The sequence below is a fragment of the Lepisosteus platostomus genome, chromosome 15, assembly GCF_059453375.1.
Source record: "Lepisosteus platostomus isolate fLepPlt1 chromosome 15, fLepPlt1.hap1, whole genome shotgun sequence".
Classification (NCBI taxonomy): domain Eukaryota; kingdom Metazoa; phylum Chordata; class Actinopteri; order Semionotiformes; family Lepisosteidae; genus Lepisosteus; species Lepisosteus platostomus.
The window spans coordinates 923,181-930,575 of record NC_142625.1 but is presented as its reverse complement, the minus strand read 5'-3'; the positions used below and the strand labels follow the sequence as shown (position 1 = coordinate 930,575).

The 7,395-nt window shown below is 51.2% G+C and overlaps 2 non-coding genes across 2 annotated transcripts; both read right to left on the bottom strand.

Moving 5' to 3' along the window:
- Positions 1–236: 236 nt before the first annotated feature.
- LOC148647485 (U2 spliceosomal RNA) lies at positions 237–434 on the bottom strand. Its single transcript, XR_015927055.1, has one exon. It is a non-coding gene; the product is annotated as a U2 spliceosomal RNA (small nuclear RNA).
- A 6,289-nt stretch (positions 435–6,723) lies between these two features.
- On the bottom strand, positions 6,724–6,918 carry LOC148647484 (U2 spliceosomal RNA). Its single transcript, XR_015926996.1, has one exon. It is a non-coding gene; the product is annotated as a U2 spliceosomal RNA (small nuclear RNA).
- Between the last annotated feature and the right edge of the window lie 477 nt (positions 6,919–7,395).

Sequence of the window (7,395 nt, the reverse complement as noted above, 5' to 3'; positions counted from 1 at the left end):
AACGCACGGGAGCCGAAAAGGGGGCCGGCCTGCTTGCCCAGAGAGTCGAGACGCGGGAAAGCGCACAGAGGGAGCACGGGAACCGAGAGGGCGAGAGAGAGACAGAACACAGAGACACACAGATGGGGGACGAGGGACGAGACCCGAGAAGAAGGAGCTCCAGTCCACTTCGCTTGCTCGCTCGCTCGCTCGCTAGCTAGCTAGCTACCTACGTCTGTCTTTTCACCGCTGAGAGAAGGTGGTGCACCGCTCCCGGAGGCGCTGCAATACCGGGCCGATGCGTGGAGAGGACGGAGCAAGCTCCTGATCCAGCTCCCTGTTCCAAAAATCCGTTTAATATGTGGTCCCCCGATGGGGGACGTATCAGATATTAAACTGATAAGAACAGATTTTTTTTTTTTTTTTTGTTTTTTATTACAAAGTACAAAAGACACAGAACAAGTCCATCACCCCGATACAACAACTTACAGTGATAAATCAATCAATCCCTTCCACCTTTCCTTCGCAGCCGAAAAACCCCAACGCAGAACATCCCGTTTAACCCTCCCTCCAATATCAGACCTAATCCTCCCCACCACCTCTCTGCTGGATGTAAAAACCCCGTGTTTAACAATTTCATCCCTGGATGACCAGATCTGAAACTTAATAACACTAATCATTAACCAAAACAGAAAATTCACATTCCATCTCTTCACCCCCGAAACCCCCCTCATAACCAACCTGTAAGACAAAACAAAATCAGTCGAAACCAAAAAACACAAAGAAACACACTGAGACCACACATCCCTAGAAAAAGAACACTCCCAAAGAGCGTGCCTTATTGATTCTCCCTCTGTACAATTAAGCCTGGGACATAAGGGCTGCCTCGAGAGGCCATGCCTGCACAAGGTTTCCCGTACTGCCAACCTATCCCACAGCCCAAGCCAATTCAAATCACAAAGCCGATTATCTAAGCCACGCGGTTGAATCCTCGCCCATGTCTCCTGAGAGACCCCCACCACTGCCTGGGCCTCCTTCTGTACAATCAGAGCGTACATGCGGCGATGGTCTAAAACAATTTCTTCGCTCTTGACTTCAGGATGCTTCCTCACCCATGTCGCAGCATGCCTATAATGCCCCGGGAGCCTTTCCGCCTTGGGAGTGGTATTAGACCACACCACAAGATGTCGCATTTTCTGTGCAAACCAAAGCATGACAAAGAACCTACACGGATGGGCCATAGGCGCGCGCAGCAATGTGCAGAGCCTAGCCACAAACAAGCAATCTAACTTCAGTGGTATGTTGGGGACATCCCGGCCACCGTCCTCCACTGCTCTGTACATGTCAGCCCTTTTCACGTATTCATACCTCCCCCCCCACATGAATCTAAACACCGCTCTCACCACCATTCTTCGGAAGCACACCGGCAAGGGGAAAACCTCTGCCAGATGCCACAGCAGGGGTAAAATATCCACCTTTAAAACCAGGACCTTCCCTTTAAAGGAAAGTGACCTCCGACTCCATTGACCAAGCCTCTGATTCATCTTCTGCAAACGATGTTCCCAGTTTAGGACTGCAGAGTTCCTTGAATTGAACCAAACCCCCAGTATCTTTACAGGCCCGTTAACCACCGGCAATCCCCCAATCACACGTCTCCGATCCGTCCAAGCACCAAAAAGCTTGACGGTACTCTTACTAGTGTTTAGCGCAGCCCCTGTTCCTGCCGCAAAATCCTGAACCACCGATAGGACCCTATCTAAACACCGATCAGAGGTTAAAAACAAAGAAACATCATCCGCGTAGGCAGCGACTTTTATGCGCAACCCGTCGCTCCCAGGCACCAACATTCCCTCTATTGCCGAGTCACTGCGAATTTTCCTTAGCAACGGTTCAATGAATAAAACATATAATAAAGGGGACAGGGGGCATCCCTGCCTCACTCCACACTGGACCACCAAGTTCTCCCCTAATCTACCATTAATACACACCCGGGAAATTGCCCCCCTATAGAGCGTCTGCAGCCACGTTACAAAAGTCTTTCCACAGCCCATCCTACTTAACGCCTCCCATAAAAACCCATGATGGACTCTGTCGAATGCTTTGTTTTGATCAAGATTGACCAACATGAGGGAAAGGCCCCTGTCTTGCACCCACTCCACCACATCTCTAATCAACGACAGGTTCCATCCGATCTTCCGGCCTTCTACCCCACATGTCTGATCTACACCTACTAGGGACCCCATCACAGTTCTCAGACGCCTACCTAAAACCCGAGCTAATATTTTATAATCCGTACACAATAATTGGATCGGTCTCCAGTTTTCAAGATCCTTTCTGTCGCCCTTTTTATATAGGAGAGTAATAACACCCGTCCTCATAGTCCCGCCTAACCCGCTCCCACTGAGCACCTCTTTAAAAACCTCCAACAAAAGCGGCTCTAATGAAACCCAAAAGGCTCTATAAAATTCTATTGGCAACCCATCTATCCCGGGGACTGCTCCTTTCTTTAAACCCAGCATTGCCTCTCGGAGCTCCATGGCACTTACATCCTGCTCCAACTCGGTAGCCTCAGACAGATGCGCAAGATCTTCTAGAAAACTATCTTTTTCCTTCTGGCTCACTTCCTTTTCTGAAAAGAGACTTCTATAAAATTTTGAAGCAAAGCCCAGCATCTCCTTTACCTCACTTGTGGTTGTACCGTTGTCTATTTTGAGCTCTGAAAAAAAGACCTTCTCCTGCCTAGACCTGACCGAGCCAAAAAATTGAGCTGAGCACTTCTCCTCATTCTCTAGAATAACTCCTCTTAGGCGAAAAAGGAAGCCCTTGGCCCTTCTTTGCCAAGCCTCCTTTAGTCTCTTCCTCAACTCTGCTGCTCTTTCCGCGCAAAAGGAGCCCCCACGATTAAAATCAACATAAACCAACTCCAATTCCTTCTGCAGGGCATTCAATACCTTCCTCTCCTCCCAGCGCCTTTTCCTGCAGTATTTCATGGAAAGATGCGCTACGGATCGTTTAAAACTCTCCCACGCCTCTATCTTTGAACCAACAGAAGGAAATGTATTCTTAAAGCTGTCTATATAATCCAAAATTAAAAGACGGTACCCAATCTCATCCAGAACGGACACATTAAGCTTCCAATAATTTGACCGAAAACCAGAATCCCCTAATTCAAAGGACGCCGCTAAAACCCAGTGGTCAGAAAACCACACAGGAGAAGCTGCCAAACTAACTTTTTTAGCCTTAAGGGAAGAAAAAATATAATCTAATCTTCTGCAGTGCCCCCTGCTGTTCTGCCAAGTAAAGTTTCTAAGACCACTATTAAAATCCTTGAAAACGTCCAAAAGATGGAAATTCTCTACCAACTCCTTAAGGCTTCGCACTCCCCCTCCTTGCGAGTCAGATAAATCGATGTTAAAATCCCCCCCCATTACAATCTCTCTATTTGTGAAAAGCCAGGGCTCCAGATCTTTTACAAACGTTGCTTGAAGGGCCCTCTCAGCAGGGGCATACACACCGATCAGACGCACCCTAGCAGACCACCAGCTTCCATCAACCACCAGAAGGCGTCCAGGCACAACCGAGGTTATTTCAGAGGCCTGAAACCCCCGGTCTCCACACAGAATTCCAACACCCGACGAGTGGACACCGCCCACACTCCACCACGACGCACCTTTTTTCCACTCATTAGTGAACTTTGTTACATCACTTGGACCTTGCAAATGTACCTCCTGCAAAAAGCAGAAGGCTGGGTTCAGGTCACTCAAGTAACTAAAAACAGCGTGTCTTTTAATATCACACCTTAACCCACGCACATTACTTGAACAGATTTTTTTTGACCTCATTTACACAGTTTGTCATTTCTTCCCCACCAAGTCCGCGAACAAAGCACTATAGCCAGGACTCCCCGCCTCACTTTCCCCACTGGGCGTCTGGAACGGCCCAGGTGTCACTGGGGACATAACCTCAAGGTCAAAAAAACCCTCAGGGTCTGTAACCCCACTGGGGTCCAACGTCCCGCCACTCTCTGAAATGCCTGCACTAGAGTCAATCAAAGCTCCCTCAACACAGCCAACGTTCTTTTCTCCTACCACCTCCGGCGGGTCGGGGGGCACTCGCTCCTTCTCATGCTCCACCACCGCTTCCTCTCTCTCTTCACCACCCGGAAACGTCTTCTCCCTCTCTGGCACCTCGGGATGCGAGTCCCCTGTTTCCTCACTGGACTCCTCACTTTCTTCGGACCTTTCATCATCATCATCCATGTCGTCATCATTTACCACCACCTCCTTCTCGCCCGCCATGGGGACTTCGTTCTCCTCCTCCGAATACTCAGAGTCTGTCGAGGCCCCTCCCTCTTCAGAGTGCACGCCCTCCTCCGAGGATGATGATGCTTCCTTTGACCTCTTCTCCTCGAGCCCAGTGCAGTCCTCTTCGTAGGCCTCCCGATTTCTCTTCTTCTTTCTCCGCTTTCCTGTAACCGTCTCCCAGCCTTGTCCTGACGAACTCTCTCCTTCCGGACTCATAGGTGTCTCAGCAACCGTCTCGGCCTCTAAGGAGGTCCCCTGACGACCCGCCTCCTCCTCTTTCCCGGGCTCCTGCAACGCTTGTTCCTGCCCCAACACGGACGTCCCCTCCCCAGGATCCTCTCTCCGCTGATCAGCCTCTTCCAGGTAAGTTCCACCTTCTCTGGATCCTCTGGAACCACCTACCGGCTCTGTCGAGCGCTCCACTGCCCCTTCGACAAGGCCCACCTCCTGGATTTTCCGGTACTCCCTCTCTGGGACGCTGCCCTCTACTGGTCTCCCTTGTCCATCAGGAAATGCAGTCGATTCTTCCAGTCCCTTGTCCCTTCGTTCGTTGACCACAGCTGCGAAGCTACGCACCTTTCTGGGGCACGTCCTGTAAGAATGATCCGGAACCCCACACAGATTGCACACCAGAGCATTACGGCAAGCAGCGGCCACATGTCCAAGCTCCCCGCATCTTTTACACATGTCGGTCACACAGTCCACAAAAAAATGCCCTGATTGACCACACCTCCGGCATGTTTTAGGCTGTCCAGGGTAAGACATGTATCCTCTATACGGCCCAATACTGAAATTGGCTGGTGGAGTTATCAGACCCCCCTCTATCTTATCATTCGGGCGGAATCTTACTGTGTATGACCTTTTTCCAGTCCAAACCTTCTCGTCATCTATAACCCTCCTCCCTTCTCCTTGCACATCAACATACCTTCGCAAGAAGGTCAGAATATCAGCCTCAGGCACCCTTGGGCTATAAATATGAACCATCAAGGTCTTCACATCTCTTGCAAAAAGAGGCTCTACACGATATTTGCTCAGCGGTTCCTCTTCTTTCAAACGTTGAGCTTTGCTCCATACCCTGGCGCATTCCACATCCGAAATAAGTGTCAGATCAAAAATACATTTGCCTTGAAAATCTTGTAAGCACAAAATATCCCATCTCTCGATCTCAAGCGCCTTAAATAACACCTCCCTCTCGAATCTGCCTCTTACCATCCACTCCGCTCGCTCTTCCACATTCTTCAATACAAAGCGCACCGTGCCCCTCATTATCCCTTCATGGGACAGAGGGCGCCCAGCCGCCGCCGCCGAAGGCCACTCACCACCAAAAGACGTCATCTGGGAGCCCCACCTTCACCCCCTGGGCTTCACCCAGAGCGATTCCAGTGGTGGCTCTTAGCTGTACTCCCGCCGCTTCCCAGTCGACTGGTCTCCTCCTCTCCCAGTGGTTCCTCCTTCGCCGCTGCTTGCTCCGCTCTCTCGCCACTCGTCTTCTCTCCTCCGCCGCCAATCCCGACCTTCTGACACAGACTTCCAGCCGCGGACAAGCCACGTACTAGTTATCTTGGCCAAAAGGCCGAGAAGCGATGCCCACAAAGGCGCGGACCGACGCGCGGGCGTTCCGCTGGCGCACAGTGGCGCAGGCCGACTCCTCTGGAGCCCGGGACCCGCGCAGCTGCCGGCCTCCCTGCAGCCAGAGGCCTGCCGCGGGACTCTGCTCCCCCTCTCTCTTGCCTGCCCGCCTGCCTTCCTGCCAGTCCCGGGCGGGGGCCCTGCTCTTTGATCTTCTGTCAACGGCCCGACAACGACCGCAGCCGCAGGGGGCGCCAGCCGCCCGGCCTCCTTAGCTTAGGCCCCTCCCACCGGCAGCAGCTGCGCCCAACCGGCTGCAAGCCAAAGCCGAGCGCCAGCACCTGCGGGCAGAGGCAAGGGGCAGCTCTCTCTCGGGAGGGAGGGAGGGACGGGGACGCGCGCGCACACACACACGCCTGCCTGCCTGCCTGCCTGCCTGCCGAAAAAAAAGAAAGAAAAGGTGGATATACTAAGTTTTTGGGAGGGAAAACGCCCAGCTGTCGAAAGGGGCCCGCCTGCAGGGACGGGGACGGACACACACGCAAGCAAGCAAGCAAGCAAGCAAGCAAGCAAGCAAGCAAGCCACGCCTGCCTCCCTGGGAAAAGGCTGAAAAACCTAAGTTTTTTGGAGGGAAAACGCACGGGAGCCGAAAAGGGGGCCGGCCTGCTTGCCCAGAGAGTCGAGACGCGGGAAAGCGCACAGAGGGAGCACGGGAACCGAGAGGGCGAGAGAGAGACAGAACACAGAGACACACAGATGGGGGACGAGGGACGAGACCCGAGAAGAAGGAGCTCCAGTCCACTTCGCTTGCTCGCTCGCTCGCTCGCTAGCTAGCTAGCTACCTACGTCTGTCTTTTCACCGCTGAGAGAAGGTGGTGCACCGCTCCCGGAGGCGCTGCAATACCGGGCCGATGCGTGGAGAGGACGGAGCAAGCTCCTGATCCAGCTCCCTGTTCCAAAAATCCGTTTAATATGTGGTCCCCCGATGGGGGACGTATCAGATATTAAACTGATAAGAACAGATTTTTTTTTTTTTTTTTTTTATTACAATAATACAAAATACATCAAATCATAATTCGTTGAACAGAAACCCCAAAACCAAACATCAAACATCAATCCCATTTCTAGTAAAACATAACAACCCAACCCAAATAACAAACGCATACAACAACCCAGGGTAACACAAACATTATTCATAACTTAACATAAAACCCCACCTCTTAAACCTCCCAACTTCAAACTGAAACATTACACAGCAAACATAAATCCTTAACCCATCCATATTTCTTACAATAATTCCCAAACCATATTACTCTCTAACCTCAAAAAAAACACATTTCCATAGTCCCACCCCATATTCAAATTACCTCCTTCCTTACTTAATCTCCTCACCTCCTCCCTCCCCATCATCTTAACCTCCCAACTTCAACCAAATCCATTACACAGCAAAAAACCCCAAAATCTTAACATCTCCGTATTCACTTACATTAACCCGTAAAACCCCCAACCCATATAACTCTATACCCAAAAAACCTCATATCC